This window comes from Pongo pygmaeus, chromosome 10, assembly GCF_028885625.2.
Source record: "Pongo pygmaeus isolate AG05252 chromosome 10, NHGRI_mPonPyg2-v2.0_pri, whole genome shotgun sequence".
NCBI lineage: Eukaryota > Metazoa > Chordata > Mammalia > Primates > Hominidae > Pongo > Pongo pygmaeus.
This window is the reverse complement of record NC_072383.2, coordinates 97,710,796-97,734,099: the sequence shown is the minus strand read 5'-3', so window position 1 is coordinate 97,734,099 and position 23,304 is coordinate 97,710,796. Positions and strand designations below refer to the sequence as shown.

At 36.2% G+C, this 23,304-nt stretch overlaps 1 protein-coding gene across 6 annotated transcripts in view; it reads left to right on the top strand.

Moving 5' to 3' along the window:
* Positions 1 to 23,304, top strand: part of ANKS1B (ankyrin repeat and sterile alpha motif domain containing 1B) — a 1,280,047-nt gene that overhangs the window by 738,961 nt on the left and 517,782 nt on the right. The gene's annotated exons all lie outside the window — the stretch shown is intronic.

The window sequence follows — 23,304 nt, the reverse complement described above, 5'->3', positions numbered from 1 at the left end:
ATTTATCCTTTAGATTAGTCTCTGATCACATTCAAAACTCTTTTAAAGACACATTCATTAATTTTTCCATGTCTGCAAATGGATTATAACTTATATTTTTCTCATCTTCAGTAATAAGATCTGCGAAATCGTTAATGTGCTATTGATGGTTTGTTTTAACGCACATTAAAATAAATTTTAAAAACTATTAAATTAAAATATTCTTTTTTGAACTACTTAAAGTGATACTGCACACCACTCTGTATGGTTCAACAATATTCATTTGGAAAGTGAAGAACCAATGAAGAGCTTTGTGTAATGGAGTGACATCATTAGGTTTGAATTACAGAGAACAATCCAGCTCTAGTGCAAAAAATGGGTTTGAGGAAGATGAGGCTGATATTAAGGAAACCATCTAGGGAACTCTTACAGGTACCCAGACAGGATATTAATAAGGACCTGAATTAGGACACTGTGGATAGGTGTTATTTCAAGTACTTGCCACAAAGTTTGGGCACTAGGGATTCAACAGTTAACATGGTTGATAATGTCCTTACCTCCATAAATCTTACATTCTAGTGGGAGGGACAGAAAATAAGCAAGAAAACAAATATAACTAACCTCAGGTAAATAAAATAGGAAGATTATACATTAGATATGAATGACTGGAGGAGGTAGGAGGCAGTGAGTGATAGGTGGGGTGAGGGCTAAGAGGATGATTACTTTAAATTAGGGATCAGAATAGGCCTCTCTGAGGAGGTGATATTTGAGCTGAGGGAAAAGTCTGAGTAAGGAAGAGCAAAGCATTTCAATTTTAGAAAAGGAGATAAAATCCAATGAGCTGAGATACTGACTAGGTAAGAGAGAAGGAAGAGTCAAGGATTGCCTAATTTCAAAGTTATGTCTTGGAACCTCATTGATCAACCTAACTGGGGCCTTTTATGAGTTTCACACAGTCTTACCTCACTTTCACTCCAGTCTCTGTTAATCAAGGGACTGTGTTTGTTAAATATTTTAATATTTTTGCTATCTTTTTTGAAAAATTAACTATTCGTCATCCTTTGGTTTAATGCCAAAAATTCTCACCTGAAATGTCTCCATATTTTTATTTCAAATGGAACAGTGGCTCAGTCAGTTATCAAGTACCCCTGGTATCACTCATGTAAAATATGCTTTTAAAAATAGTGAGCAAGTCGGCCGGGTGCAGTGGCTCACGCCTGTAATCCCAGCACTTTGGAAGCCGAGGCGGGCAGATCACGAGGTCAGGAGATTGAGATCATCCTGGCTAACACGGTGAAACCCTGTCTCTACTAAAAAATACAAAAAATCAGCTGGGCGTGGTGGCGGGCGCCTGTGGTCCCAGCTACTCTGGAGGCTGAGGCAGGAGAATGGCGTGAACCCGGGACGCGGAGCTTGCAGTGAGCCGAGATTGCACTACTGCACTCCAGCCTGAGCAACAGAGCGAGACTCCGTCTCAAATAATAATATAATAATAATAATAATAATAATAAGCAAGTCTTTTGAATTGGTGAATTTACATGAAAACATGTGACCAAAAAAAAATCTGCTTATTTCATCCGAAATAAATTAATAAGAACTCTAAGGGTCTGTTTAATGCAATTTTATGCTAAACATATTCAACATTATGTTAGAGTGATGGCTTCCTTTAGTAGTGTTGGAGACTGCATACAAGAAGCATTTAATTATAAATGCCGTAATTTGCTCAATTGATGCTTGTCTTTTATGTGTAAACCATAGATAATTTTCTCTAAATAAATGTAACCATGAAAATAATATTTAAAACAGGAAAATAAAAAAATGTATTTGCTTGATATAAAACGAAAACTGCATAGTCAAAACTAACTGCCTTAGTGACAAATAAGCAGCTCTTAAATTCAAATTGCAAAGGTATCATCTGTTCATTTAGGAGCCATTTCCCAGATAAGAATTAGAGAATGTATTTTTATAAATAATATCTGGATTTTGTTTTCAAGGGGAAGCTGATTTTAAAGTAATATTAGAATTGTGCTCTGTGTATTTGTAATGATTTTCAGCAAGCCGTTACATGACACAATCAATGACACCTGATTTTATGCACAATGAATTAATAAGGAGTATAAATTTCATTTTGCTTTCCATGTTAGATTTTATTCCAAAGACAGAACTCATTGTCTCAAATGGCGTTCCCTAATAAAAAGATAATGGAAGTGGAGAATATTTGGAAATGTAAACCCTCCTTTCTTTTTATCATCAGTGAGTCCATGCCCTTGACTGTCATATTGTTGCAGTTTGTGCTTCCAAATTTTTCTACTACTTGTGTCAGCTATAGCATAAAACAGGAAAGTGATCGTTTTTTAATTTAGAATAAAAAAGGGAATTGTGCTTTCCTATTACATTTCTTTATATCACTACCAGCATGTGTGTGTGTTGGAGTTGGGGGTCATTTTATGCCCATTATCTTTGTCTCCAACTTTTCAAAGTTCTGAGTCAGGCAGTGAATACCCACTGGGGACGAAAATTGCAAGGGGTGAACTCTGTGTCGTGGCCCTCATAGAAGAGGCCAAGGTGACATAGACACAACAGCCAAACCAATTGCATGCCTTAAATATTGATGGAACTGAGAACTTAGCCGGTCTGATTTTCACTCAACCAAGATTCCCACTTCCATTTACAATGAAGTGAACAAGATCTATCCAGGTATAAGCAACTGCTTAACAACCTAGGGCTTCCTGTCCCCTTTTTCAAGGGGGAATTCTTGAAACACTCTGAATTCTAGTAGTGTTCAGAAAAACAAAGTTACTTTTAATATGACAGATACTGAGATCGCTGTCTGTAGAGTTTGTGCATCAGTTGCCTTAAAATATACATCTTGCAGTTCTTAAATGAAAGAGTGATATAGATGGCTTTCAAAAATGAGTTGAGTTCTCTTGATAGTCCTATATCTATTTTTTCAAGTTGATTGAGCTATATACTGTGTTAAGAAGTTTGGAATATAGCACTAGCAAGGTAAGAGCTCCAACCGCAGAGTAAAATTTGGGTTTGAGTCCCACTTCTGATTACTTTGGTTAGATTACTTATATCCCTCAAACATTATAACCTACCTTTGCAACCTTATTTTTCACCATTCTCCCTTCATGTCTTCTTTCAGCAATCATACATACAAAACAACTCAGTTTTCTTGTGCCGTCTGTACTTTCCGAGCTCCATATCTTTGCTTGTGCATGCTTCCTGTGCTTGGAATGCCCCTCACTCATTTCTGCATATCTAAGTCCTACCTGTCCTCCAAGGCTCCATTTTTTTCCGGAAAGATTTTATTTTGTCTTCCGCTGAAGCTCACAAAACTTGTTTAAAAACACATGTTATAATATGTCTAGTTGTATGTTTTATAACTATAAGCTGTTCAAGATAATGGACCTTGTTTGATTAATTTTTGTCACTCTAGTGCCTCAGTGTGATACAGGTTTGTTGGAAGATTGAATAAATGAATGAATGAATGAATGTACAGCCAAATAATCTTTATTTTCTTATTGACAAACTGGGGGAAATAGTACCTGCCTCACAGATTATCCTATTATATTTAATTACACATTGGAAATGTATATCTTTTATAAACAATAACAGGCTCCAAAAATGTAAGATATTTTAATTCTATTTTATAAGAGGAACTAAATTAGTACTGACATATCTGTAGCAAGAGAGACAGAGAGTCAGGAGAGAAAAAAAATTAGGCATAAAAGTATTTCCCTGTGTTGTGAGTCAGGCTTCAGCAAGGATTCCTTTGATCATGACTTTGGAAAGGTGCATTGTATGGAAAATTCATTGCTTGAGCAATTGAAAGCAGCTCTTTCATCTCTTAATCGTTCCTGTCAAATCAGTCTGGATGGTGAGTTGACCCTTGTCCTTTATAGTGATGCACATGTCTGAATGTCACTGATTTGGAGATGGAGTTCTCTGTTTTAAATTTGCAGCAAGGAAGCCACAGAACTCCTCGGAGTTGCAGTCAAGGTGCCTATTTGTTCCAAATACTCTTATGATACTTAAAGTTCAAGTGAAGTTTTCAGTGAATCCATAATCCTATTCATAACAAAGGCAGACTGGGAGGAGAGTTTAACAGTAACCAGGCAATTCACCAAACGTTTTGACAGGGACTATTGCTCTGCTACCTAGCAAACATCAAGAACACAGCACCTCGCTTAGTGTCTGGCATGCAGTAGTTGTGCAGTAAATATTTAGAATGGATGGAGATAAAAGTTAGGACTCATATGGTTTTAGGGATTCCATTCAGAATAAGAAAAAATAAGCAAAAGATTAAAATTACCAGAGATTAATGGGTTTCTATTAACCCTTAAGTCCATGACTGTAGACTTGGTAGTGGTATGGAAAATAAATTAAATAACCCACTGTGTGATAAATGATGAGATGTAAGGACACCCTCTGAAATGTTATACTCTTTACTCTGCCCATGCCATTTGATTACTTTCCAGGCCAAGAAACCAATACAGCATAGCCAGTAACAGCAGAACCTCTAGAGTCAGACAGACCAGGGCATGGAAATGGGCAGTTTTACTAACCAGTTGTGTAATTAGACAAGTTATTTAACCTTTCTGGTTTTGCTCATTATCTGTAAAATGGAAATTTTTATAAGCCTTAAATAAGACAATGGATAAAAAACACTTAACATAATGCTTGGTCCATAATAAAGATCCAATAAATGTTAGCCATCATTTTCTGCATATCAGAGACCCTTACAAAGCAGATAGTCTACCCATTCCTCTTATATAGCTCACTTAAACCATGTAAGCCTCAGTTTCCTTGTCTGGAAAATAAGAGTAATAAAACCTATATCACTGGAATGTTTTGGTGATTAAATGAAATGATACATATAAAAGCACTACAGAATTATATGAAAAACTTTTAATATCTCATATAAGGTAAGGCATTAAGAGAAAGACGATTTCTTGGAAAAGCAGAAGACTGAATGCATTTTTCTAGTTCACTCCTTTCTGTATTACCTCGGAAATGACCAACAGATATAAAAGTAAGGAAGAAAAATATCTGTATTAGTATGGGAAGTTAATAATGGGTGACATCTACATACTGATTATTTCAAGAGTTCTTGCAAGATAGAAGGCAAAGTGAACTAGATTGAAGACTGAATTGGACTGAAGATATGTAATTCCCCATATGTGAAGAACTCTCCATGGTAGTAACTGGAGAAGACTTTAGAAGGTTAAAGCAGGAAGTAAAGAAATACATGGGGGCAGTGAGGAGGTACCATTGGATCCTGCCAGTCCCACTGGAAAGCAAGGATCATGACTTGCTTACACCTCACTTACACTGAGGGGAACATTGTCACGGTTGGTTCTTAATGAGGACAACTGTGAGAAACAAAGAATGAGGACACTGCCCCAGTTAACTCCTAGTAGCTCATCTCAAATATAGAAAAGAAACACTGGAACAGAGAAAAAAGTCCCTTTTGTGACTGCTGTTAGTTCTGATCCTCTCCTAACTCGTGATCAGTAGAACAGTGGTTCTCATCTGTTAATGTGCATCAGAATTACGTGGAGGATCTGCTAAAACAGAGATTGCTGGGCCCACCCCAAGATGTTCTAGAGCAGGGCCTAAGAATGTGCATTAATGGTAAGAATCAAGTGGAGAGTTTGTAAAAATATAGATTGCTGGGCCCATCCCCATGTATTCTAAAGTGAGGTCTAAGAATATGCATTTCTAGTAAGAATCAAGTGGACAGTTTGTAAAAATATAGGTTTCTGGGGCTCACCCCCAGATATTCTAGAGCAAGGCCTAAGAATTTTCATTTCTAATAAGTGTCCAGGAGATGCTAATACTGCTGTTCTGGGGTCCACACTATGAGAACCACTGCTATAGACCTGTACTGTCCTTTACAGTAGCCACTACTACATGTGACTATTTAAAGTAAAATTTAAGTTAATAAAATTACATGAATTTAAAATTAAATTATTGATTTGCACCAGCTACATGTCAAGTGCACAGTAATCATGTGTGGTTAGTGGTTACCATATTGGCCAGCACAGATATAGAACATTTCCCTCATCATAGAAAATTCTACTGAACAGCCCTACACTAGACCAACGAAGTAAAACTGCAGTGAGCATGGCCACCACCAGCCACAACTGCAGGAGGCACATTTGTACTATGTGAATGAAGGACCCTAGAGTTGTGCAATATGGCAGAACTGGCAGTTAACCTAAGCTTTTCCTTTCTTCTCTCTTTTGAATCCTAAAGGTGAAAAGGAGAATTTCCTAAATCCCTGACAGAACTCACCCCAGGTCCCCAAAAGAGACAAGCTAAGACCACCCTTTGCAACAGTGAGCAAGTAGAGAAAGAGCTGGACACATTAAATGATACCTCAAAAGAAAAGGCTTGTTCTGAAGAATGAAAACAGTGGCATCCTTTGACGTAAAATTTTTCTTAAGAAAAGAGTGTTTTCCAAAATGCTAACGTTAAATGGATCTCAACGATATTCAGTAGACTAACGCTGCATGAAACCAGACTAAGCAGTCATGAAGGGTTAAAACTGTAAGATCATAAAGGCTTCATGTGGTTGAATAATATTCATATCAAATTCAAAACTGTAAAGAAGGCAAAAAATACACTGGATCATGAGAAACCCAAGTCAGTAAAGTAGACTATTAAGACATTTAATAGACAGAAGAAATGTATAAATAAAAATTACAAGAGAAAAGATAAAACACAGGGGAAAGATCCATGAGATCCAATATGCACGTGATAGGAATTTTAGAATGAAAAGCATAGCAGTGAAGTAAAGCATCAGTAAAAGAAAACTCTCATTGTTTGTTTATGAGCTAAAGAATGCCTAGAATAATAAATTACAGATTTACTGAATTTAGCAAAATTTCTGAAATAAATAATTTTAGAAGGAAATTTTAAATTTTTATAATTTCAAGGATAAGGAAAAAGTCATATAAGAATCTAGATAGATATTAATGTAATAAAACAGGTTACTTACAGAAGACAATGGGGAATTGTATACAGAATTTTTAGGACAATGGATTTGAACTTAAGATTCAAGAATTATATGCCCAGCCAAGGTGTGCAAGACCACAGTAAGTCATTTTCAGATATGTAATTGTATTAGTCCATTCTCACACTGATATAAAGATACTACCCAAGACTGGGTAATTTATAAAGAAAAGAGGTTTAGTTGACTCACAGTTTCATGTGACTAGGGAGGCCTCAGGAAACTTAATAATCATAACAGAAGGGGAAGCAAGCATGTCTTACATGGCAGCAGGCAAGAGAGAGTGAGTGTGTGTGTAGGAGGAGCTGTCAAGCACTTATAAAACCGTCATATCTCATGAGAACTCACTCACTGTCATGAGAACAACATGGGGAAAACCACCCCCATGATCCAATCAAGTGGGGATTACAATTCGAGATGAGATTTGGGTAGGGACACAGAGCCAAACCATATCAGTAATTTAGAAAACAACCTATCTCCTTGAAGTAATTGCTCAAAGATATACTTCAGTTGATCAAGGGATAAATAAATTCTCAAGAATGGGCAAGGGAAATAGTAGCATAAAGGATTCTAGAATGTAAAATAAAGGTTGTAAAACATAAAATGTTTTCAAATAATTGTTCTCAATATTGTTGTAACACTATAAATCTAAAAGAAATTGAAAAGAGAAGGTATAAAATATACAGTAGTATAGTATCAGCACTTTACAACCCAGATTATTTTAATATAAATTGGAAAACGGGGCGTGGGCATGAGTGGGGAGTCAGGGGAACAGAGATAACAAGTCTGCTAATTCCCTCATTTTAGAAGTGCAAATGATTTAACAGTAAGGAGCATGAGTACCTTGTTCATGTGCTTCTCCACTACTTAGTAACCCTGTAACCCTGATTGGTTACTTAACATCTAAGCATTCAACTCCTCACCTATGAAATGGGAATACCATAATACCCCAGAGTATTATGGGGTATTATGTGAGGGAACATTGTGTGGGAATGAAATCAGATAATGCATCTGAAATACTTAACACCTATAAGCACTTAGTAATATTAGCTATTAACTTATCAAGAGAGCAACAAAAATTTACTCATGAAAACAGATAAAACAGGTCCGAAGATGATTTTGGTAACATAAAAGTAATGACTAACAAAAACTCACACACACACACACACATTCCCCTAGTCACTATAAAACACCAAATGTACTTTATAAAAAGAGAGAAACAAAATCAAATGTATCAGTTCTTTGAATATTTCAAGGATTGATATGATACAAATAAACATGTCTCAATTTTTTAGACAAAAAATTTTTAGACAAATATGTCTCAATTTTTTAAGTGAGATTTAAATTTTTTTTAATTACATAAACAGAGTGATCTTATTTTCATTGGGGGACAATAATGTCCATAAAAAACAAAAGAAAAAAATATGAAAATGTTAATAGTAACTTTCATTAGGTGTTGGAATTATGAGTGTCTTTCTTCTCTCTTTACTTTCACTAATAACTAGAATGAACATATATTATTTTATAAACAGAATAAAGGGTTATTTTATTTTAAAGTCACTTGTTGTTAATCACTGTTAACATTTAGCTATGTTAATATCACTCTTGAATTTTTCTTCACATGCAAATATCTATATATTTATTTCACCCCATCAGTCAAAGAATGTTTATTGATTATCCACTATGTTCCAGGCTTTGTCCTAATTTCTGGATATAGCAATGAAATGATAGGGACAAAAATGTCTCTCCTCCTAAGATAGCATAAATAAGTAAAATATATATATTTTTATATTTATAGGCATCATGGAGAAACTATAAAGCAGGGAAGGGAATAAGAATTAGTGGTTGCCATTTAAAATGGTGTGATCCATGGAGGCCTTATTGAAAAAATTATGAAGTAAGGTTTCATTAGGAATAAATATTTGAAGAAGGTGTTGGAGGGGGGGCTACTTCCTAAGGGAAGAGAATCCCAGGCAGAAAAAACAAGTACAAAGGTCATGACCCAGAAGAATGCCTAATGCATTGGAGTAACAGCAAGAGGCAGTATAGCTAGATGTCAGTTAAGGGAAAAGGAGTGTAGTAGGAGCTTATTTTATTTGAGAGAATTGGGGCAGAGTATCCACAGGTCTGAGATCACGTATGGCCTCACAGGTTATTGTAAGGATCCTGGCTTTTACTCAGAGTGGATCAAAGTGCCATTGAAGAGTTTTGAGCAGAGGAGTGACATGATTTGCCTTAGTTTTACTAAGATAACTCTGACTTCTATGTTGAGAATTGCCTGTGAGGTGCAAAAATGAAAGCTAGGAGATGGTTAGGAGGCTGCTACAATAATCCAGGGAGAAAAGGACAAGTGAGGCATAGGCAGGTTGCAGTTATATTTTAAAGGTAGAGCCACCAGGATTCGCTGTGTGATTGGGTGTGGGGTGTGAGGGAAAAGGAGGCATAGGATATACAAGTCTGGAGTTTGGGGGAGAAGTCAGGTTGAAAATAGAAACTTGGGTGTTGTAGTTGTTTCAGTAATATGTTAAACCCTGAGGCCAGCAAAGGAATTAATGTAAACAGAAAATGTAAACAGGAAAGAGGTCCCAGTATGCCAAGCCCTGGAGCACTTGAATGCTTACACATTTGGAAACAGAAGGAATGAGCAGAGAATGAGAAGGAACAGCCTAGGAGGTAGGATGAAAACCAGAAGAGTGTGGTATCTTGGGAGTTAATGAAAGTGTTTCATCCAAGAGGTGATAATCTATATCAGTTGTATAGCTGGTGGGTCAAGTAAGATGAGAGTTATGAATGTTCATTTCAGGAACGTAGAGATTTTGCTGATATTGTTAAGGGCTATTCTGTGGAGGTAGGTGGAACAAAAGCCTATTTGGAGTAGATTTAAGAGACTAGCATTTAAGAGACTTTTCTTTTGCAGAGCTAGAACACCACTTTCCATATTTTCTTACTTTAGGTTAATATTTCTCTTCCTGTGTTAAAGAGGTAGAAATTGTCATTTGATTGCATTTAGTTTTTTCCTATGCATGGAAAATTACATGAGGCCCCAACCTGAAAATTTCTGTGAGATAGCTGCTAAATGAATATGTCATTTACCAACACCTCAGCCAAAGTGGATCTTTCCAGCTTCTGTGATCATGAAAAACCCAAGCAAATCTATGGGCCTTTTGTTTAGGCTCTCTGGCTGCTATCTTTACAATGCCTTCTTTAATTGGTTGAAGGGTCATGTGAAAGATAGCCATAAATGATCGATTTTCTAAGCCATTTTACATACATTTAAAGCATATTTTGTTCTTCTCTCTGAATCAGATGGAAACATTCGCAGAGTTGAACATCATTGTTGCCATGGCTATAGCACCAAAGCCTTATAGAGGATTTTTGTTTTACATTGGATATCTCTTACCATAGCAACAGCAAAGTTGATTTAAAACATACTCCCTAGATATAATTTATCTTTAACGTTTCTGTATATTTTCTATGGTGTATCTTGTTAATAGTATTACACTTTTGATAACTCTCCTGCTCTTTTGAAATGAAGTATCTCTTGAGATACGTATGAGAAAAATCTAGGCTGTTCATTGCTTACAGGAATAGAAAACTCACAGGATACATTTGAATCCATTACATTCTCAGAGCTTTTACTGAGGACATTTGGGTGACTTTGAATTCAAATTCAAGGTATAACTTTTGAAAATTGAATCGGAGTGGTTATTCATTTTAGAGTATTAAAAATAGTTTCTGTCCCTTTTATATTACAAAATCACTTCCTTTTTTATTTAAAGATCATAAATCTTTTTTTGTTTTATTTCTTCAGAATAGTTCTTTTTTCACATTCATAATCCATTGGGATAGTATATAAATGGGAAGTTATTAAAATAAGTTAAACCAAAGGACCAACACTCTTGAAAACAACAGACTTGAGTTAAAGAGGCTATTTCCTCTCTTCCCCCAATATAGTCTCTTCTGTTGAGGAAAATACATGGTTACAGTGACTGCGGTATTACAAAGAAATACATTTTGGTAAGAGAGAAACAAAACCTCTTGGTTCTGATGTAGTTATTCACTAGACGCCATTTATTCATCTGGCTCTAGGCTATGGGAATTACTCTTAGCACAGAACTCTCTTTGAAATCCTTAACTCCCTAGGGAGGCAGAGATAGCTGAGAAACTGCCCCTATGAACTTGGCTTATACATGGGAAACAAAGAAGTTAGTGGTTGAGGGTAACAGAGGAAAGACGTGTGGGAAGGGTGAATGTCGCTGGCTTCCTTTGCTTGCAACAGGAGCTTCTTTCAATGCAAAGTGCATGCCAAGACAGATCAGGCACTCTACCAAAAAGATACAATAATTTAGTAATGCAGTCTGCCCAGGCAGCTTAGCAGCTGGAAATGAGGGAGGCTTGGGATTTGCTATAAACGGTGGGGAAATTGACTGATAGCCTCTCTCCTGTATTGAGCAAAGGGAGCAAGAGAAAAGATTATAAATGTTTGAAATCAGAGCCAAACAGCATGGTCTGTTGTCCAAGAGCTGTCAGAATGTCAGCATTCTCTGGCTTCCGCAGTAAATGCTGAGTTTGGCAGAGTATAGGGCTAATAGACTAGGAAACAACAGAGCTTACCTGGGTGGCTTTTCAGAAAGGCAGCTGCCGGTCTTAAGTTGCTTAGAAGAGGGAATTTTATTACATGCTCTATCTAACACCATTCAGCATCTAAGCATACCAGCAATCTTTGGGCTAATTGTGCAATCAGAATAAATACCCAAAGATCACTACTGATACCTGGAAAGAGGCCCACTGGGTGGTTTTCAAACTCCAGTGATACTTGGATAGGACACTCCAGTGGATGGTGCATTGTACTAATGCCATAGGAGGTTCTAGGGTAATCCGACACAAAGCATCATGATGTATCGGAAAAAAGCAGGCTTTCCATTAGCCAGATTTATGTCTCATACTGGCTCCTCTGTTCACTAGCTATCTAATTCCTCATCAGTGCAAATGCCATAATACCTACTTCAGAGACTTTTGTGAGGATTAAATGAGATAGAATGACCTTGAACATAGAAGGCGCACAATACCTATTGGTGGGTTCCCCTTACCTAGTATGGAATCTTGGTCTTTGTAATTTTTGAAATAAATTCCTTTCCAGAAAATTGGAGTTTGCTTAAATTAATTTCTTGTATGTTTGGAAACTATAATTGATTTTTTTTACATTGGGGAATTAAGGGAATGTCAGTTCTATATAGTTTCCTCTGTGGCTCATTGTTACTTGTTTGACTCACACTTCTATCTCAATGTGAAAGTGACCTGGAAAGTGAGCTGGAAAATATTTTCTCAATATTTGGAAAAAAATGAATGTACTAGCTCATCACGTAAGTTTACATTATAAGTAAAAAAAAAAAAAAAACCAAGTGGATAATATTTCTCCCTAATATTTCTGAAACCCAGCACTCTTTTAAAAGCTTGTTGAGACAGGTTGACAGTATATATTATTAAAGTTTAGCTCCTTGCTATCTTTAGTCAAATCAAGTTGATCTAGGATTTATGTACAAAACACACTCTATGATTATTTTGCATGCTTATTTTTTTAAATGAAGATCATAGACTACTTGGAATTCTTTAAAAATACCAAACCTCCATTAGTTTCTTTTGTGTTCTTTATAAATATACTTTTTAGGGGGATCTTATTTTAAAAGGATTTGCTTTATTTGAGGCCATAATTAATTAAAATAAGCTTGTTCTTCATTTATATAATTCTCAGGATAATTTATTGATTATATATTACATTACAAGGCACAAACATGCAGGGCAAGGCATGTTATTATTAACCATACCTATGTAGTAGGGTACAAATCATTTAAAGAGTCATATTAAAAACTTTTGAGTCCTAATAAACTGTTTTTTTTGAAGTGAAATTGTCACAAATGTACATTTTTAAATAAAAATATTATGCTTCAAAGTATTATGTCAGTCTAGGTACTCTGAGAGATCTTTCTGCAGCAGAACAAATATATTCTGAATAAGACATGTTCTTGAGACATTGCCTGCTCCAGTGACTCTTGCTCTCTAAAAACGTCTGATAGAAGAGAAGGAGGGCTGATGTTGTTCTGAGTGCAGATGGGAATAATAGTGTTGCTATTTGGGACACTGTTCCCTGGCTCAGCTGGAAGGCTGGAAGGCTGAGTCAACACAGCTCAGGGAAGCCCAAGGTTTTCTCTCTGCAGAAAACCTTCCCTGATGAGATTGACAAGCTTCCATAGATTAAAATCAAGTAATAAAGTTAATAACAAATTCTTTCTAAATACCTTGAAAAGCAAACCACTATAAGTAGATATCGACAAAAATAACACAGACATATTTAGCACTCAATGACTATAGGTATTATTACTGGAAATAGGAAATAAGAAATAGAACCACTATATATAAACAAAATATTTAAATAAATAATATGCCTTATCATTAAAATGAGTAAAAAATGATGACTATAGGTAAATAACAGGAAAATTTGAAAAATAAATGGCATTTTCAGATATGAAAAATTTAATACTTGAGATTACTTTTAAAATCCTAAATGAATAGGCTAAATAGCAGATTATGCACAGATGAAGAGAAAATTGATGAACTGAAGGATACATTTGAAAAAAATTCCCCAAAATGTATCACAGAGGGGCAAAGAGGCAGAAAATTTGGAAGGTATGAAGAGATATGAAGTATGGAATGAGAAGATTAACTTTGAATCAGAGACTCGGGATGAAATTTTTTTTTTTTTTTTTTTGAGACAGAGTCTCGCTCTGTTGCCCCAGCTGGAGTGCAGTGGCGCCATCTTGGCTCACTGCAAACTCCGCCTCTGGGGTTCACGCCATTCTCCTGCCTCAGCCTCCTGAGTAGCTGGGACTACAGGCGCCTGCCACAACACTCGGCTAATTTTTTGTATTTTTAGTAGAGACTGGGTTTCACTGTGTTAGCCAGGATGGTCTCGATCTCCTGACCTCGTGATCCACCCGTCTCAGGCTCCCAAAGTGCTGGGATTACAGGTGTGAGCCACCGCGCCCGGCTGGGATGAAATAATTTAAAAAAAAAAAAAAAATGTAGGAGAGGACTTTTTTTGATGGATAATGGCTGATTTTTTTCCAAATTGATAAAAATATGGATTCACAGGTCCAGAAAACACACTGTATTCCAAGCAGGATAAATAAACAGAAATCCATAGTGAGACACATTATCGTGAAATTGAAAAATACAGAGATTTTCAAACCAGGTGGAGAGAAAGGATGGATCACCCATAAGAAAGACAGGTATTATGATAGCAGAATTATCAAGGAAAGATGAAAGTCACAAAAAAGTGGAATAATTTCTTCAAACTGTGAGAGAAAATAACTATCAACCTAAAATTATGAATTTTAAATAAATGAGAGTAAAATAGAAAGATATTCACAGTTGAAAACTAGAGCACTGACCACCAGAGACCTGTATAAAAGGAAATTCTAAAGAATAACTTTAAGAAGGAAAATGATCTCAGGCCATTCTGAGGAAGGAATTGTGAGTAAATAAAATGGCAAACATGTAAACCAATTGAAATTTAAAAGTGGTCTGAATAAAATAATAACACCTGATTTGTAAAGCAAACAAAAATAATTAAAACACTGACAACAATATTTATTATAGAAGAAGTAATTGAATGTAAAATGCTCTGAAGTTTTTACATTGTTTAGGAAGGAAGTGGATAAGGTATTATTTAACTTTAGACTTTTTTCTTTTTTCTTTTTTTTTGAGATGGAGTCTCACTCTGTCACCCAGGCTGGAGTGCAGTGACACAAACTCGGTACACTGCAACCTCCAACTCCTTGGTTCAAGCGATTCTCCCGCTTCAGCCTCCCGAGTAGCTGGGATTATAGGCATGCACCACCAAAGCCAGTTAATTTTTGTATTTTTAGTAGAGACAGGGTTTCACCATGTTGGCCAGATATAATATACATATATTTCATAGGAAAAAACATAAGTCTCCTAATATTAGATTTCAACACACCTCACTCAATGGAACAGTTTAAGAGTTCCATTAATAAATTTAATCTGACATAATGCAAAGAGCTTTGTATTCAACAATTAGAGAATACATGTAATTCTCATGCAACAGTCACAAAAAGTGATCTTGACTTGACTATAAGCAGGTTTCAACATGTCAAAGACTCATATTCATACACACTATATTTTCTAAAAATGATTAAGTTAAATTAAGATTCCCATATATATCCCCATATATTTATGAATTTAAATACATGTTTCTAAATAAGTCATGAGAAATGAGTTAAAGGAGATGCCATAATACTAATTTAAAAACCTTTAAAGTTAAACAAAAATATAAATGCTAAATATCAAATGTGATGAATGCAGCATAAAATGGAACTTAGAAATTTTAAATGTTTATATTAGAAAAGAAGAAATGCTGAAGACTAATGAGGCTAATGCCAACTTAAGAAATTTTGTAAGAAATAATAGAATAAATCCAGAAAAGGCATAGAAAGAAAATAGTAAAGGACAGAAATGAATGAAATAGAAAACAAATATGTAATATTAATTCACAAAGCCAGAAGTGGAATCATTGGTGACACTAAAAAAATGGATGCACTTTCCAGTCAAAATGATCAAGATAAAAAGGCACAAATAAACCTATTAGGAAAGAAAAGGGGGTAAATCTACAGATACAAAAAACCGTTCAAAGGTTAGGAAAGAAGAATGAATAGTTTTGTACCAGTGAATTTTAATACTGAGAAAAATTAGACAAATTCTAGATAATTATAACTTTAAAAAACTTCAAAAAGGTATAGAGACTCCAGATAGTTCTATACTAAATAAATTTAATGAATAATTTGAAATCTTTCCACAAAGAATATGTTGAGTCCGGATGATTTTAAAGGTAAAGTAAATATAAAGGCTTTCAAGAAACATATCGTTCCAATCTTATATAAACTCTTCTAGGGAACTGGAAATTTTCCCCAGCTATTTCTATGAGGTGAGTAATCATGTAAAAACTAGACAGAATAAAAAAGGTAAAACCAAAGGCCTATTTCTTTCATGAACATAGATGCAAAGATCCCAAAGTACTAACAAACCAAATCTAGCAGGATGCCAAAAAGAAAGTTCATTATGACCACCCTGAGTTTATCCTATTCGTATCCCACTGATATCTAATGTTTAACATTAGAGAATGCACAAATGTCATTCACACTAACAAAGGAGAAAAATTACATAACTGAACAGATGCAGAAAAACATTTTTTATAAACTCAATATCTAGTCACAATTAAAATTCTCAGCAACCTTAGAAGATAAGACATTTAACTTAATAAATGGCATCTACCCAAAACTTAGAGCAAACATTATTTTTAAGATGAGATTACTGTTCTCAGTTCTTTACTCTCTTCTTCTGCCATGGTACATTGCAGTGCGGTAGCATAGGTGGCCATTTACATCCTCACTCCATTTACTTTAGGTTTAGACATATGACTTTCTTCTGTCAAGAGGTAATAGCGTGCCAGTTCATACAGCTGAGATAGAAAGAGGCATCACATATTTCCACTGTGAAAAGACACATCATGTAGCCTCTGAACAACTCTGCTGTGCACTCATGAGATAATGAAAGTGAAATGGGCAAATAATGTCTTAGTATTAGTCTGAAAATTGTTTTGACCTCATGAAACTTCTGAAATAATCTTGGAGACCCCAAGCATCCCTGGACTACACTTTGATAACTATTAATTTAGTGTATATTTTCTACAGGTAAGTACATTCTTACACAACCACAGTGCAACCAAATCATAAAGTTAATACATCACTAGCATCTATTCCTCAGACCTCCTTCAAGATTTGCTGGTTTCCCCAATAGTATTGTTTATGATCAAAGGATCTAGTTCAGGATCACACGTTGCATTTAGTTGTAATGTCTCCTTAGTCTTCTTCAACCTGGAAGTGTTCCTTTGACTTTCTTTGACTTTCATGACCTTGACACTTTTGAAGATTACAGGCCAATTATTTTGTAGAATGGCCCACAAATTGGATTTCTCTGATATTTCTGATATTCCTATATAATTAGACTTAGGTTGTACATCTTTGGCAGGAAAATCCAAAAGTGATTCTGCATTTTTCTCATTGCATCTTTACCACACTGGATATGATTTTGATTTGTTCCATTACTGATATTGTTCACTTTGATCATTTGATTAAGATAGGGTCTCCCAGATTTCTTCACTATAGAGTGTCTCTTTTTCCTCTTTCTAATTAATAAGTATTTTGTGGGGATGCAATTTGAAATTATTTAAGATTCCCATTCCTAGTCGAACTTTTAAATCATTTATCTATTTATGGGCTCATGTCTTTCTATTTTATTCAATGGATTATAATCCATTACTGTCATTTATTTTGTTCCTAAAATTGCCCTCTATCTGAATCTTTTTTATTTCCCATGTTTAATGTGCAGGGATGTCATGGATTAGGAAGAGGTTCCTGTATGGGAGCAGGGATAAGCCACAGTAGCCATGAGCCCATCACATCTCAAGGGCCTTCTCCTTTGCAGTTACGATGAAGTATTAAGAAATACAGGTTTTTCTCTGCTTGATTCAGGAAGGCTTCCTGCTACTACCTCAGTGTTCTTGAGTTCCATGCACCTGCCTTCCAAAGTGGTGCTCTCACATCTGAACACTGTGCTTTGCTATTCTATTACATTCAAAGTCTCCCTCCACTGGACATCTGCCTGATGCCACCCCCACTGCCTTTTTTTTTTCTAGAGAAGGTCTCACTCTGTTGCCCAGACTAAGTGCAGTGGCGTGATCGAAGCTCTCTGCAGACTTGAACTTCTGGGCTCAAGCAATCCTCCCATCTCAGTCTCCTGAGTAGCTGGAACCCGCAGGCACTCATTACCATGCTTAAATTTTTTTAAAACATTTTTTGTACAGATGAGGTCTTGCTATGTTGCCCAGGCTGATCTCAAACTCCTGGGCTTAAGTGTTCCTCCCGCCTTGGCCTCCCAAACTGTTGGGGTTAGAGGTGTGAGCCACTGCACCTGGCCCCTACTGCCCCATTATATGAAATGTTTTTCTCCTTCACGTCTTTGGTGTTTTCACCCTGCTTAATTTATATTCTTCCCCCAGAAGTTTTTCTTCAGAGTGGATCTGTAGCCTACTACAAGTATACATTTATTGGAGATTTCTGATGTTCTCGAGGGAGTAAGCTACTTCCTGTGGTCTTGTTACAAGATGTGTACAAGTTCTGCTAGTTGTTCTCAAATTGTACTGCACACTCTCCTGCTTAGCACAAGACCCTCTCCTCTGGGAAATCAGTATCTGATGGCAATTTCTGGGTTCCATGGCTTGTAGGTGCCATTGAATTTCCCTTTCTCTTCACCACTATTGCTGCACCACTGCTGATTCAGTTCCGGATCCTGCTACTGTCATGTGATTTGGCTACACCCCTCTGTTTTTCAGGGCCATGGGGATTTCTTAATACTTAGCTTTACTGGAGATATCACCTGTAGTGTTTTTCCTTTATTTTGCTGTCATGTGCTCATTTTATTCTTTTACTATCCCCATGTCTTCTTTTTATGAGAATTGAGGTGAATAATTTAAAAAGAACACTATGCTGTTGTCATGTTCAGAAATACCAATTATCTTCTAAAAGTATAAGTCATATCACCCCAACCCTATTCCTACCTGCATCTCTGATTCGATCGCCAGCCATTCTACTAATCCCCTACCACTCTATTATAGCCACACTGGCTTTCTTACTGTTCTTCTTAGCCTTAGGGACTTTTCATATCTTCTTTCCTATGCCTTGAAATAATCCTCCCCCAAAACTTTGAATGATGTACACTTTCACAGTCATTTCTGTGTCTGCTTAATGTCAGCTCCTGAGAAAGACATTTCCTAATTGCCTTAGAGCATCTTCCTTTCATTTCTATCTCATTACTTTGCTTTATTTTTTTCACAGCATATACCGTCATCAGAAATTATAATATTTCTTGATTTGCCTGTAGTTGTCTTTTCTGCTGGAATGTAGGCACCATGAAGGCAGGACATTGCCTTTGACGCTGCTGAAACTTTGCCACCTGATATACAGGAAACATTTTATACATATTTGTGAAATAAATTCACAGTTTCTACTAATATCAACATCAGCCCCGGTATCCTTAAAAACAGGAAAAATTTTTATTTTCTAAAGCAGATGCAATGACCCAATAGACAAAAGTTATACTCTATAATAGAAAAAAGTAACTTGTTTTCTATAATTTTTCCATAACGTGAAATTTTGGATTTTATTGTTAATCAGGTGATTTATAGGTGACAAAAATCAGAGCAAAGATGGATAAACAGAGATTGAACTGCTTCCTATTGGACATTTACTCTGACATTTCTTTGAAATGCTGATGATGCCTTGAATAACTATCAGACTGGAGTTCATACATATTTAGTTCTGTACCTTGGCATGAAATATCCACTTATCAAAAGAGAAGTGTAAAATTAAATGAGACAAGTTATGACAACAGTTTAATCTATATATTTTTCCTCCGTTTTGTCTGAAGGGTAAGAAAACACAAAAAATTCTTTCCAAAGTATACTTTTTTAAAATATACAAACAGAAACAAAGGAGTAAATCCCACATGATTATTATGTCAAAATAATCTTTACTGAGTATCTAATACAGTTATTACTGTATTTCTTTGTAAAAATGAAACCCTACAGATTAAAAATTATTGTTATAATAATAGAAACATATTCTTAGTGTTCTATGCAGCATATATTGTTCTAACTGCTTTACTTCTTGCCATGGTCCAAATATTTGTGTTCTACCAAAATTAATATGTTGAAATCCCAACCCCCAAAGTGATGGTAATAGGAGGTGGGCCTTTTGGTAGGTAATTAAGTCATGACGACAGAGACCTTATAAGAGAGACTCCAGAGAACTCCTTTGCTCCCTCCACCATGTGAGGACCCAGGCAAGATGGTGCCCTCTATGAACCAGAAAATGAACCCTCTCCTGACCCCAAATCTGCTGGTGTCTTGATCTTGGACTACTCAGCCTCTAGGCCTGTGAGAAATAAATATCTGTTGTTTGTAAGCTACCCAGTTTATGAAATTTTGTTATACCAGCCCAAATGGACTAACACATTTATTATTCTATGATTTCATTCAATCTTCACAGCACTTTTAGGTATATTCTATTACTATCATCATTTTCCAGATGTGGAAATATAAACATTGCCAGAATTTATTTTGAAGAATATATTAATTCTTTAAAACTTGGGATATAGGTTGAATGAGTTATCTATTTTCATATATCAAACCATCCCAAACTTAATGGCCATTAATATTGCTCATGATCCTGGTGGGTGTCTTCTTCTGGCCTGGGAAAACCTCAGCTCCTCTTAGCTGTGCTTGCTGATGCATCGGTGGTATTGGCAGAATGGCCTGAGTTTGGTAGGCCCTAGATGGCCTCACTCACATAGGTGGAAGTTGGCTGGCTTTTGGTTGGGGTGACAGGACTGGCTGATGTATTAACCATGTCTTTTTATTTTCTATTTTATTTGTGTATTTTTATTTTTATGCTTTGGTCTCTTGGGCTCTTGCTGTGGACAGACTGCCCCTCCTAGGGCTAGCTAGTTCCTAGCGATAGTAAACAGCTCACCGGAGAGCATGCTTTTCTTATGCAAACTAACAATTGTAGAGCCCATACTCCCAATTACCTCCTTTATCTGGCTCTCACTCTCTAGGCCACTATTCATTCACCTGCTCTAATGACCAGACAACTAGGTACAGTTCTTATGCCCCAGAGTCTGCTGAAACTGTTCAAACTAGCCATTCCTAAACCTGCTTATACCTGCTTTGTGTGTTTCTTTTCATGGAAACCATAATAAAGGCTCTTGCCCACAATCTCCCCTCACTTTGTCAGCCTCTTCCTGATGGACCCTGGTATTTCCCTGTGTGGCCCCTATAATGTGGCATGCCTCTCGGATCAATGAGTAGAGCATCTATCTTTCAATGGCAATTGTCTCCTGATCTGTTGGTTTCAACATACCTGAAAAATAATAAAACCTACATTTTGAAACAGCTGGGTAATGTGTCACCTCATCATCCAGCAGGCCAGCCTGGCTTGTTCACATGGTGTCAGGGTTCCAAGAGCAACAAGGGAACAAGTCTAATGCACACATGCTTTTCAGAGGTCTCTGCTTATATCACATTTGCTGCAGTCTGACTGAGCAGTACAAGGCACATGGCCACGCTGTGAGGGAGTCAGCGTGGGAGGACTGGATACGGGGAGGGCTGTGTCTGCAGGGAGCTGTGAGCAGACTGGGGCCATAACTGCAATCAATCCACCACACAGGCTTTCCAGGAGGCTTCATATCAACTTCTCATTTTCTTTGACTTGAATAATCTTTAGGATTTGGCCACTGGAAAAAGCAAGTAATATTTGTCTTTTCACCACTCTTGGCAGAAATGTTACCATCACAATGCTAAGAACTGCTATTCAAAAAACTAAGCTTTATAAGCTAACAATGAAATTATCTTTTACTTTGAGAAGTGACTGCTTGTGTCTAGAGGACTTGGACAGTGTAAAGCATTGTGGGGTGGTAATTATAGTCATTGTAGTCAAACTACAGAGGGGATGGTAACCTAATAATAATATTTGCAGAAAACTTTAAATAATATTACGCCCCTAAAATTCTCATTTTTCTAGATAATGAACATTGTCAGAAACTCTTTTGGCTGAGATTTACAGAATCTTTTTCCCACAATAGGCAAGCTCTTTTCGATTTTCCTTTCAAATTCAGACCCTTTATCCTTCTTCAGCAACTTTCAAAATGAAATTCTAAAACTTCCTTATTTCAGAATTCCTCCTTCCTACCACCTTAATCACCATTATTGTCACCCATACCAACCTGCTTATGTTGTAAAGCATTATGTGAGATCCAAGTAGCCTAGGAAAAAAAATGTGTTGGAACAAGATGCCGGGTCTTATTTTCTTCTTAGTGTTAGCTTATCTCCAAGAAGAAAACAAAACAAAACAAAGAAAAAGCTCTGATGCTTTTAGTCCACTTTTCCCAAATTCCAGATATAGTCATGAAGAGGAGAAGCATGTCTCTCTTTACAAAGAGCCTACTTGCTTGTCCTATGGATAAACCAACCCTAGATTTTTTAAAAGCTTATCTTTAATAGCAATATATTTGCAAGGCCAATGGATGTCAGAATCTGATAGACCTTAATTTGAATCTCAGCTTAATCACTTACTAGGTGGGGAAATGTCAGTGTCTTAAGTTGTGTAAGTGTTGGCTTTGACTTCTTAAAGATGCACATACTCAGTGATAAACTCTAGTCTTTAGAATTCAAAGCTGCCTTATCCCACTATCCACTCACTATTCTAGCCCTAGAATGGTCTCTGTTGTGAAAGGAAAACAAAATGGGGAGTTATCAAGACAGTGTGGCTATTTTAGAAAGGGATGAGATTTTATTGTTTTGTTTTGTTTTTGTGAGAAGACAGTGAATGTAATAGTAGTAGATGGATGCAGATTGTTGCTTTTGTAGATTCATGTCTCTTGGATCTCTCTTCCTGTCACTCTTCTTTCTTCAATCTCAGGATGCTGGTAGATAGCTGGGCAGGCAGACATCTTCTCTTTGGAAAAATCAAGCAGGAACCAGGGTGAAGTCTAGAGATACATAGCTAGGAATATACCTGCTTTTACCAGTTCCCAGGCAGACAGCGGTATCGAGACCTGGGGCCAATCTTCACTATAAAGAGCAGATGTGTCTGTAGCATCTTCTGAGCCAGTGTCTAATGAGATTTATTATGGTTGCCAATTTCTTAAAAATATGAGAATTTGATATTTTGGCCATCTCTTTCCATCACAAAATAATAACTATTATTAATAATCACTTCATAGGATTGTTATGGGTGTCAAATGAGATGATATAATTCCTCATTCAGTGCCTAGTAAATAGCACTTACCCATTAAATGTTACTTGTTAATTTATAAAAATGTTAGTGTTTGGGGTTTATGGTAATAATTAACTTATTGAAAGTGTGAATCAGCAAATCAACTTTGGATTTGTTGTCATTATGTACCACATTTACTATACTTTAGTTCTTTGCAGCAGTGAGTTATGGGCTTATCAGGTAATTTAAATTTTCATCTTGGCAATATTTAGCTATTGACATGAATTAAAAGAAACACTGAAAAAAAGGACACTTACTTTCTTTGCTAAATTCTTTGGCCAGGTTTTTACACAGTATGTCTTTAAAAGACAAATTAAGTTGCAAAAAGCATGATGT